An 11,903-nucleotide genomic window follows, 5' to 3' on the forward strand; every position below is an offset into this window, starting at 1 on the left:
AATGAAAGCAACATAGCAGGAAAATCATGAATGCATTTTTAAAAATATAATACACAGCATATTCTCTAATGTTCTGCTGCATCTCAAGGCATTTCAACCTTAATCAAACTTCAGAACTCTGGTCATTTACTTGCAAATGTTAAAGTTTTGGGTTGTTTCTTTTGGGGTTTTTGGAGTTTTTAAGAAATCTGTGACTATTGATATAATTAAGAACTATTCAGCAGGTTGCCACAGAAAATCTATTTTTTCAGCTAACCCAATACCTCTACAGATATTTGAGTTACCTAATGCTTCACTGGAAGTAGAAGATGAGTCTTATATTTAAGAATCAACATGGATGGCCTTTTTAATATAGGCAAAATATTTGTCATCATTAAAAACAAAAACAACTTCAAAGTGTCTTCTATCATAGTCCTGCAGGGAAAAAAATGCTAACTTCCTCTTATACTTATCAGGTACTTGCAGGGGAAAAAAATGTAATAAAAATACTAGAGGAAGAACCCCAATCTGTATGAAGTGAGATTTTGATGAATTTTTTCTCTTTGCTGTGTCATTTCATTTTGATTGCTTCTTAGAAACACTCAACCTGGAGGAGGGATGTTCACTGCCTGTGACTGGTTTTCATGCTGAGTCATTGCATCATCTAATTTGGAGATCTTTAAAACAAGCATGTTCACTTTGTAGTCTGGTCTAAAGGAAGCAGTGGAACTGAAAATATGTTTTCTCAAACAGGTACTGAAAGTGGCTCAAGGATGCAGAAAACCCTCTAAAACGTTTTCCACGAAGCTTCAGAACGAGCTTCGGGAGCTTTCTATACTTTAGAGAAATGTATCTTTTTTACAGACATTCCTTCTGACATGTTGATAAAATACTGTGCATGTGCTCATTAAACACTCTTGTGATAAGACTAGCTCCAATCAACTGCACTGATTTAATGTAAATGGTGTTGAATGTCACTGAGAGAGCACCAGCTAAGCCCTATCCCTGCTGTTCCTACCTGTGAAACCTCCCCAAGACCTGGCTATGCAAAGTGAAAACTCTCTCTCAAAGTAACAGAAATCTTTAGAGGCACCCCAGGTAGACAGGGATTTAACAGTCCAAAAGAGAAAGCAATAAGAGCTAGTGTGGCCACTGCTACTGGTGACTAGTACAGCCTAAATCCCACTTCAGCTCCCACACAGGAAGCTCCCTGTTGGCTGGAGCTAAGTATGAATGCACTTTCTAGGCTATTCTATACACCTAGATTAATTATTCTTAGTGGTCAAATCTGAAAGGAGAAAATATACACTGAGTGTCCCCCATGTGAACTGCCTGCTTGTTTTCATTACCTGTATTTCAGACAGATCTTTTGTATGTTAATTAATGACAATAACCCAGAACATGTTACAGAACATATTTAAGATAAACTGTCATGTTTGGGGCCATGTGTATCTGATTATTGCTATTATTATTATTACCTTGCCTTAACTCTCATTTTTCTAGGGTATTTCACCTCTTGGTTTCTCCAGCACTGGACTTCAGCAAGAATATAATTCCCCTTTTCATCTTCCCCCTCCCAACTCACCTATTTGGTGTTGAAAACACCCCAGATCAGTTGGTAGGGAAGAATATGCACCACGGTACAGTCATCTCAGCAATACCGAAGGTGCACCCGGTACTGCAGTAACAACAGCTACTCTTATTGCAAACAATTTTGGAATGATTTGGGCAAAGAAGATTCAACATATTCTCCATTTGGCATGGATATAAAGGAGAAAAAAGTTTTGCAGAGTATCATTTCACATCACTTAAAATTAGCCTGAGATTTCAGTCTTGCCTATAATTTCAAGGTCAGTCTTAGTGCTCGCAAATTGCACTCTCGTAGAGGTGCCTTGCAAGGAGTTGTTGTCTAAAATATCACATTCAGTACTTGCTAAGCAGTTTAGTCCAACTATGCAAGAGTTAAAAAAGTCCTAATTATACAGAAAAAAAATAAATCCAAAGTCCATTGTTAGTAGGGAGAGGCAAGCACAAACAGCAGTTAGCAAATGCTAAATAGGACATGCAAAAAGACTTCCATCACATAAATAGAGATAATTATAGGGTTACAGAAAATTCCCACAGAGTAAATTTGAGAAGTCATATGGCTAGCAAGGACAACTCTGAGAGATCATTTTTGGTGCAACAGAAAGGTGGACCAGAACAGAAATGACATGTCAACTGACTTTTAAGAACAGCACAATAAACGTGCAGCAGTATTGCAAGGGTGTGATGGAGCTAAACAAATTCTAGTCTGTGTTTAAAAATAGGATGCCATTAGAACCAGTAAAAGCAATATTTCTAGCCTTGTTTTCTAAGGCCCCATGACAGTAACCATGAGGACTGACTTCTGGACATTTCAGTATTAACCCCAACACACCTACGAGGCTTATAAGGTGGTACTTACTCTTGCCTCTGTCCACTCCTTTCTTCTGTTTCTTTTTTATTATAAGACTTTTTAACTCTCCACAGTTAATGAACTGTTGAACTTGCAATAAGACAGAGAAGAGTTCAAAGTCAAGTGCCAGAACGCAAGGAAACAGGGAAAAGGCATAACTATAAAGAGAGATGAAGATGCTGTAAAGTTGATTAAAAAAGAAAAGAGCAAAGAAAAAAGAATAGGGAAGAAATTATTGCTTTGCAGTTCCAGCATAAGTGGGAAAGAAAATGCTGTATATTGGTATGTATTTTGATAGGCTTAATCTCTGTATAGCTGTGTAATGTTGTAACTCCTAATACAGCAACACAGAGAAGGGAAGTATGGGATGTAATTGCTGCGGCAGAGTTATGAGGTATGCAGGCATACGTGAGCTCTTGCACACAGACCAGAACAAACACGAACACTTATTGTTGATTTGATAAAGAAATACAGCATATTTCGTGGTGTGCGCCAGCCAGCTGCCAACTCGCTGCAAAACTGAACGTGCCTACAGTCTGGGCTGAGTGGTCTTGTTGCCCCACACAGCGTCTGAACTGCTCATTGCTGGCTTTCCCAGAGAACAAAGGAGATCATCCAGAGGAGTCAACAGTAAGTGATCTCGCTATTAAGCATTCCTAGTTCACCCCTAATGAGAATCTAGGTGCCCGGAATATGATTAAGGGTCACATACCAACAAGCTGCTTGAGCCTCTGCCTTCTCTTCCTTGGCTTTAGGAACCCTCGCTTGATTATTACTGGCACTTTTTAATTCACATTAAGAACTCACAATTTTGGAAGAAGGCCAGCAATACTGATTATAACTCTTGCATGGGCAACTTCTTCAAGCTCTCTTTTGCCACTCCACTCCTGCACTATGGAATCTTTTTCTAAAAAAGAAAACAGGATCATTAGTGCATCTGGTAAAAAGCTGCAGTGCTTATTTTTAGCAGACCTACAGACTTTTACCAGCTGTTTAATGCCAATATTAAGCATGGAATATTGTTACTTGTCTATTCTTCTTGGAAAACACTGGGATATCCACAGATAAGCAAGTAATGGCAAGGCCCCAGAAGCAGCCAACCTTGTACCTGGAGGCCTGTGTTGTGAAGGATCCTAGGCCAGTTCAGGGGTGGTCTGACAGCTCCAGTTGTGTTTGTACTGTGAATACAGTGGTTTGTTCTCACAGTCAGTTTTGGGCTGAAGCTTAGACCTGTGCATCTGCCCTTGCTGAGAGAAAGTAGGAGGGAAAATCCCGAAGGGAACTTTTGCAAGCAAAGTCCCTGCATTTCCCAGTGCTGTGCAAACATGTGTCTTCTTCAGCTTCTGGCATCACACCATTTCAATTTCCTGCTGCACTCAGGCAAGAATATTTCTGTCTAACACATTTCAAAGAGGAGTTTCATTAGCATTAGTACGTAATGTCTTTGAAACTGCAAAGAAAAGGCAGGTGTGTCAATATGGAAAGCATTATGAGAGGGCAGCAAGGTTAAAATATTTCTATTTAAAGCTGACCCACTTTAATGAGGAGATTAAATCATACAACAGACACAGATTTTGTGAGATTTTATAAATTCCATCTTCAAGTTCAGCTTGTCTCAAGTTTATTCTCAACTGCTCAGGTTTGTTGGAGTAAAAAAGAAGGAAATGGTATTAAACAGCATGATCCTATAAACATGTTTGTCAGCCTCTTCTACTAAGTAAGCGAATATTTTAATCTATTAGCTAAGTGCAACTCTTTGTATCTCATCAGAATAAATGGTTTTGGATAATTTAAAAGCATTTTCCATGGACCAGGGTATAGCTAGCAAGCTATATTCTAAAAGTAATCTATAAAAACCCTCCATGCTGTCTCTCAAAAATTGTGCCAAACCTTTTCACAGACAGACTACAAAAGGCTATGTAAGGTGTCTGGCAGCTAAAAGTAAAACATATGTACATTGAGCATGTTTTATCTAAATAAGTTAATACAAAACAGGAGAAACAGAAAACTCCTAAAGAGACAAACTGATTTAAGGAAAAATTCTAAAGCCCCCAGAAAGCCAATGTTCTTTGGCCACTAGACCAAAATGTATCTCCTTCTGCAGCAAGGGCCTGGCATGATTACCTGCTCCTGTCCTTTGTGAATAACCTTTATGCTTGTTATTTTTCAAGTTTTCAAAATCATATTAAGCAAACTGAATAAGTTGTGGGATTCTTTTATTTTTATCATTTTGGTTAATTTCTGGACAGAGTCCAGAAACTTGTCCCTCTGCCTCTGAAGTATGAGTCTCATCACATAGCACAGTAAAAATAAATCATGATTTGCATTTCTCAATAGCCTTCAAATAACTACATGGAGTAAAGCCAAACCCAGCCTCTTCATTGAAACAAACAGCTTACATTTTCACATACCAAGATTGCTTCTCGTTCATGTAACGAATAATTTCTGCTTCCCAATTTCCACATGGGCCACTGTGTGAATTACTACCAGCCACATTTCTCCCTGGTAGCTCACGTAGCAAGTGCTTTCAGTCAGCACGTCCAACCACAACGGCAAACTTTGATAGGATTTACTTCTGCCATGGAAACCTTCTGGCACGTATTCAGCTCCTGACTCAGGGTGCTTATCTGTGAAGCGAAACTCCCTCTGGGATGTGAAGCACCATCATCTCAATCACTTCTCATTTTCCTCCGAAAAAAACAAACAAACATTCAGCACACTTCTGAATCTAGGTCCTTCCTTCTTTCTCATCCCTCACCCAACCCTAGCCAGAGGCAAGCTCTGGAAAATGTGAAGAACAAGGCACAATTGTTCTCAGCTTCTACCCTATGCTCATTATATTGGCAAAGCTCAAAACCATTTGCTTCTGACATTGTACTTTTAAACACTGTAGTTCTAGAATATCAGCAAAATCCCAGCATCATTCTTCAAAATAGGTTCCTGCCTTCATTTGTCATGCTTTTCATTCAACAAATGTATTACCATGTTCTCATAGTTATCTGGCAGATTATTTAACATTCAGCCCTTAAAAAAAATGAGTCTTCAAAAGGGACACCCTTACTCATTCATAAGGTAAGGAGACATAAGACAGAGAGCTCAGCTACACACAGATTTTAAATTAAAAATCAATTCTAGTATAGTTAGAACAACACCCCAACATAGCTACTGCCATGCGGGCAGCAGAACAGAAGCGGAGCAGGGCATGCAAAATCCCAGCCACTTTTACTGGCTTAGTTGTTTTGATGAAAATCTCCATGGTTCACCTGAAATAGCTACTCTGGTACAAAGACATGAAGTCCATAGCTGCAGTACAAGATTTGGGAAAAGTAGGAATCCTGAACCATTGTGGTTCAGTGACTGTACAGTCTTCAACAACCTCTCCCACCCATGTTCTTTCCTTTGCAAAAACCTATATACCAAATGCAATTCCAGAGGAATTCCAGATTTTGCAGGCAGACTGTATTTGTTAAAAAACAGAATAAACACTTCCATGTAAAGAGTTAGCTTTATTAGTCCACAGACTAGCTTGGCTATTTTCTCTATGACTGTTGGTCAAAGATAAGGAAGAAATGAAAGAAGCTGTCAGGAAGAAAGCCTGGGCAGATAGAAGCGACAGGCAGGAATAGAGACAGAGATGAAGAAAAATGTAGTGTGGGTAAGGAAGTAGAGAAGTCTGAACTTCAGAGGAAGCCAAGGACAACCCTTGAGAGAGCAGTAAGAAAGGAAGTTTCTATATGCGCTTAGAATTGCACCTGCTAATCTACACAATGCAAACCCACGGGAAGTGACTCAGTGGTCAGAGCTTGACACACAAAAGGAAGCATCCTATATTCCAGGAAAAGGTATTTGGCTTATGCATGGACATAATGTTTTTGTTCAGGTTGTGAACCACAACTGCATTTGGTTTTGTTTCTCATATGCAGAAGTTGCCCTTTATAACTTACTATTTTTAACTCAAGCCCATCAAAGAGGAAGAGAAATTTTTGAGGAAGATTTCAGTACTTTTTCCACATCTTTATGAAGGAGGGACTAGATTCATAGTGCTCTGAGCATCTATCCTAGCCCAGTTTCTCTGTGCATCTTCATCCATAACGTGGCATTACATAAAAATTAACAAAAACCCGCTTATTTGACATTCCAGACCAGGCCCTCACACTGAAGGTATGATATTGTGTCAAATCTTTCTTTATCTTGATGCAACAAGGTCACAATGTGGTGCTGTCATACCAGATATACAAATCCCAAGGACAAAGAAGCAGTTGGGCATCATGGCTACTAAATCCCACTAACTCACAGAGCAAACCAAAGGGATTTCAGTGCCTAATTCTCTTTGCTTCCACTACCTACAATGGCTTTAAAGGAGAAGAGACAGGATGAATGAGCTGAAGTAGCTCCTGGTTAACAAAGTTACTGCAAAGTTGTATAGGCTGCCATCATCTTTTGCAGACAAGGATGCCCATAACTGCAGTTATCCTCCAGCCAACAGCTACCCTACAACCTTAGAATCCCTGAATGCACCATTTGGGAAGTCTGGCAGGACCAATGTCCCATGGGCCCACAGCATGCAAGGACCAGCAGTTAGGAGAAGGCTACCTTCATGTTGCTACCCTGCAGACTTGCTCCACTTGGGAGAACCATAGCATGCAATCCTCAAGGTTTGTAGTAAATGGCAGAAAGGTTTCCAGCTCCTTTTTGACTCTTACAGCACAACTTTCAGGCCAAAACATCACCCCTTATCCAATTGTATTTTCTCTCCGTGAGGAGTAAATGCAGCCTCTGTGAAGCCTAGCATACTGTATGTAGACAAAGAGAGGTTCCTGTAAAGGCTCACTGAACTGTATTTAATGGGTGTTCGCCCTGAGGATGGTAACCAGTCACTGTACTTGTGAGACGTGCAAAATGTCAGGGGAATACAGAGAAGTGTTGTGTTCAGGAAGCGTGTGATGTGACTAATAGAGTATGACAAGGGGTGTGGTTATCATGAGATATTTACCTCCCTTCAGTGCCTTCATGAGACGTGAGAAAATAAGTATCTCCCTCCTCTCCCTGTCTCTCAGGAACATGTTTATTCACTTAGAACTAAACTTCTAAAATTTATCATACTGCTCTTATTATAAGCCCTTTTGGGGCAGTTTCTCAGGAAGGAAGTTTATTACAAGATTCTAAATTCCTGTTCCAGCTGAGTAACGCTGGACACAGAATTCAGTTTACTTCACAGTAAATAGTTTATGAAAAAGCTAAGTTCTTGACCAAAACAATGTATTTCAAGCAAGTGTAAAATTTCTCTGGTGTTTGAATATGAGGTCTACACGTAGGATGGGCTACTTCCATCTCTGATTCTCTTGGAAGATGGCCCAGCTCCCTGTGTCTTGTATGAAACCTCAAGGCAGGTAGGAAGGAGTGAGTAGCCACAAAGCCAATTGGCATCTGCCTGCAATACTTTTTTCCCTAGATGCAAATATAAGAGAAAAAGAACATGCTGCTCTGAAGAAAACAAATGAAACAAAGAATGGAGGAATCACGGAGAAGAGCACTGGAGAGGTGTTAGAGCAAGGGCATGAAAGGTAAGTGCTGGAATGCTAATCAAAAGATGGAACAGTAGAAAATGAGAGAGCAAGGTAGAGACAGAGAGAGGAGAATGAAATGGACTTTCAGGATGGAAGAAAGGGAGCCCAGAGCCTGGAAAAGGAAACAGTCATGTGAGACAACTGAGGTGTAACTTCAGTAAAAAAAGGGGGAAAATCAGTTAAAGGAAATGCTAATGGAAATTAACAAACTGGCCCTGACAAGAAAAAGAAGGGCAAGGGGAAAGAAACTGAACAAAAGATAATAAACATTAGGAAGAAAAAAGGAATGAGAAACAGATAAAATATTTTACCCACTACTTTTTTCTTTTGGTCTTGTTTGTCTCCCAGAATATCTCATGGTGAAATAAATGGAATTTTATTTCCCAAGGAAAACAGCTATTTAAAATAGCTGTGTACATAACCCAAATTTTACCCTTCAACTCCAATCTCCAATCCATGAGTGACCCTTCATTTCCACTAAATATTTACCATGCAGACTCTGGTCTATATAGATTTATATCTGTAGGCAACTCAAGCCACAAAATACAGCTTAATTTCTGACAACAATAAAGCTAACAAATAAATTAACTCTTCATTCATTCATTCATTCATTCATTCATGCTCATTGCAACATCAGGAGACACTTGCAATGCATGACAAAACCAGGAAGCAGTTGGTGGTAACAGACAACTTTATCTTCATCTCTCTCCTCCTCACACCTCATGACAGAACAATTCTCATCACTCTCATCAGCACCAATATTTTCATATCTATGTTAAAAAAAAAACAGATGCATCTATATAACATACCCAACAGTTGCTAAATACTCAGAGGCAACAGCCAAGGGTTGGGCTTCAGGACTTCAAGCTCATGAACATGAAAACCAGCTGCAAGATTAAAACATATAAATTGTGCTGAGTCAAATAACCATGACCTCAGAACTCTGAAAATTGTTGCCTTCTTCAGGTTAGAGACTGTAGGTGTTGGGGAGAGCATGGGAAGTTCCAGATCAATGGAAGACCCCAGCAGGCAGGCAGGCAGGCAGCTTCACAATTACAAAGACAGAGCCTATCCCTGCTTTCTTCCTGCAGAAGCAGACCAGGCTTTGGGGATGTCTGTGTTTAGCCGTAGCAAGAACATCCCTTAATAACAAGATGTGTATTTTGAGCAGTGCTCAGGTCTAATTAAAGTAAAAGGGCTAATTTTGTTTCAGAATATTGTGCTAAAATCTGTATCAGCAAGACTGCTTACAGTCAGCAGCATCCCAGCACTTTCTTCCATACAGTATTAGGAAACCACTCCAGGAAAATTTGAATAACTGCAGACTGAGGCTACTTCCCATATGAATCACTTCTTGAAATAAAAACTGGTCTGTCTTCACTGGAGCAGAAACCAGATAGGAACAATCATAGAGCCATACCCATCACAGGAGATTAACTACTAGTGTGAGACATTATGAGATTTCTGAATGTTCCTCAGTCTGGGACAAGACCTGAGCTACAGCAGAGATGTGATACATCTCTGATACAAGGAAATCAGATGATCAAGAAGCCATGAGCAAACACATGCTAAACATTTAAGAGACATCCACATTTATGCTGAAATCACAAAGAACTTAATTTGTAATAGCAAACTAAAAGAGGAAAGATGCACCTTTTTTAAAAAAATTAAATGGGAAATCTTTCTCTGTTTTGGGGTTTTTTATTAAATACATGAAACAAGATGTTTTCATTACAATTTTTCTTGAGAACTGTATCTAAATCACTCAGAAATAAAAAACTAAAACAGTGGTTATTAAGAAGAATTAATGCAATAGCAGAACCAAATGGTTTAGTTTTAGAAACCCTTATTAGAGAACTACCCTTCACAACACTGATTGATTCCATATTCAGCTATCCAAATAAAACATTATGTTACTGTGTTATCTGAAACTTTCACTGGTTCAGTGGACTCCTTAGACAAGGCCTAGTTACCTGGTTAGATTGTAATCCTTCAATAAAGAATGGCCAGGCAGAGCTATGCATGTGTGTAGAGACCCACAGATTCAGAAATTTTTTATGGGATGGGACCTGAGTGCCAATTTAATGATTGTGGTGTGTGCTCAGCTTGAAATACAGTTTTTCAAACTCTTCTTTAACCAAGCAGTTCACTCATCAGGAAATTAAATTCTCTGGTAATGAGGAGACATAACACTTAAGTGACACACAAGCTTCCTATCAGATTTACACATTACGTGTGTAATGACATGGAGCTCTACAAGCAGCACAAAAGGTTGAGTTTGGCTTCCTATGGGGCAGATGCTCCTGTTTATTGTGTCTAATATTTGCCTTCAGACTTTGCCCTGAGTACTCATCAAATCCTCCACACACATGGATTCTTTGGTGATTGATAGAATGCTGTTAGACTCATATTGCAATCTTTTCTCCTGAAGGTTTATCAATAAGACTCACTTGGACTCTAATAATCTTTAAAGTTCTACCCTTTTCCATTCAAAGTGGCTAGACAGTTCAAAATCTACTGAGTAGTCTCATGTTAGAAATCTAGGCTAATTCTACTAATAAAAATTGTCAAACTGTTGTTAATTCCTGAAGGGATTGCTGTCTGTAGATTGTAAGACACTATTAGAGATAGCTATTTCCTTACACATGGTATATCACAGGGCTGGGGCCCTGGTAATCTCTATTATCTATATTCCCATCTAAATAATCCAGTCCTCTTAAGAGGATTGGAAAAGTTTTGTAAAGGGGATCTAATTTTCAACAGGATCAGGATGACTTCTACTGGCCATCATGAGACAAGGCATCACACACCTTTTTTTAAAAAGCATTGCCAAAAAAAATTAGGAGTGGATCAAAATGAAAGTTATGTATCTTTTTCACAGCTTAAAGTTGATAGAGGAGTGAAACAGAACAGAGAGAGAGCAAGAGAGCATGTGATCTGTGGTTTCAAATAGACACTGAGGGTGCACTCAGCTGCATTGAAGCTGCCAGGAATTTCTGACCCTATGTATCTCCGGTTCCTGGAAAGTCCCACCAACAAACAGCAAGAACACATTCCCTCTGATAAGATTCTGTAATTTAGCAAATATTTCTCTGTGTGTCCAACAGTTTCTGCTGTTTGCTTAATGATGTTATAGACTACTTGGCTCTGCACTGGAATTGGGGCAAGGTGAGCAGGCTCATTGCCCAAGTACAAATGTGCTCTCATTGCATCACATACCCCACAGTTTTCAGAGTAGAGATCCTGCTGAAGTTGCTGCCAAAGCACATGGAGGGGTTGTCAGCAGTGCTGGGGGCAAAGGTTGAAGGTATCTTTCACAATATCACCAGTTTGTTCATTGAGACTAATGTAGGAAAAAGGCTATTACTTCAGGTACCTTTTGTAACAGCTTCACTTGTTAAAGTGTTCATTGGGACAGTAACCTGAACTTTGGTACCATGGTGGGAAGCTCTGGAAGGAATCCACCATAATGAGGATTGAAACAAATACTCAAAACTGAATATTTTTTAATTCATCAGAAAAAGCTTTTTAACTAAGTCAACAAACTGGAGATATATATTTTGATGTCAAAAAAGTCTTGAGAAATAGACTGACTTTGTAGAACCTCCTTCCCAAATATAGTACAGGAAAGTCTACCAGCACATCCAGTTGCAAGGCACAGCAGTAGACTACTTATCAGAGTGAGCAGTTTTTTACACAGTTTGAAACTGTTTACTAACAGAGATAGCAAACTATATACTTATTAATTTATCATTTTTTTAGAAATGTTCTTCCATGCATGCCTTTTTAGGTAAATGTGAAAGAAGCAGAAGCCTGAGGGAAGGTCATATATATATCAACAGGATAAATTCTCACCATGAAGTCACAGCCATGATTTTCATTTAAGGCATGCAGTTCCATGCACACCTTAAAGCTTTGGC

Source organism: Poecile atricapillus, chromosome 1 (assembly GCF_030490865.1).
Source record: "Poecile atricapillus isolate bPoeAtr1 chromosome 1, bPoeAtr1.hap1, whole genome shotgun sequence".
Taxonomy (NCBI): Eukaryota; Metazoa; Chordata; class Aves; order Passeriformes; family Paridae; genus Poecile; species Poecile atricapillus.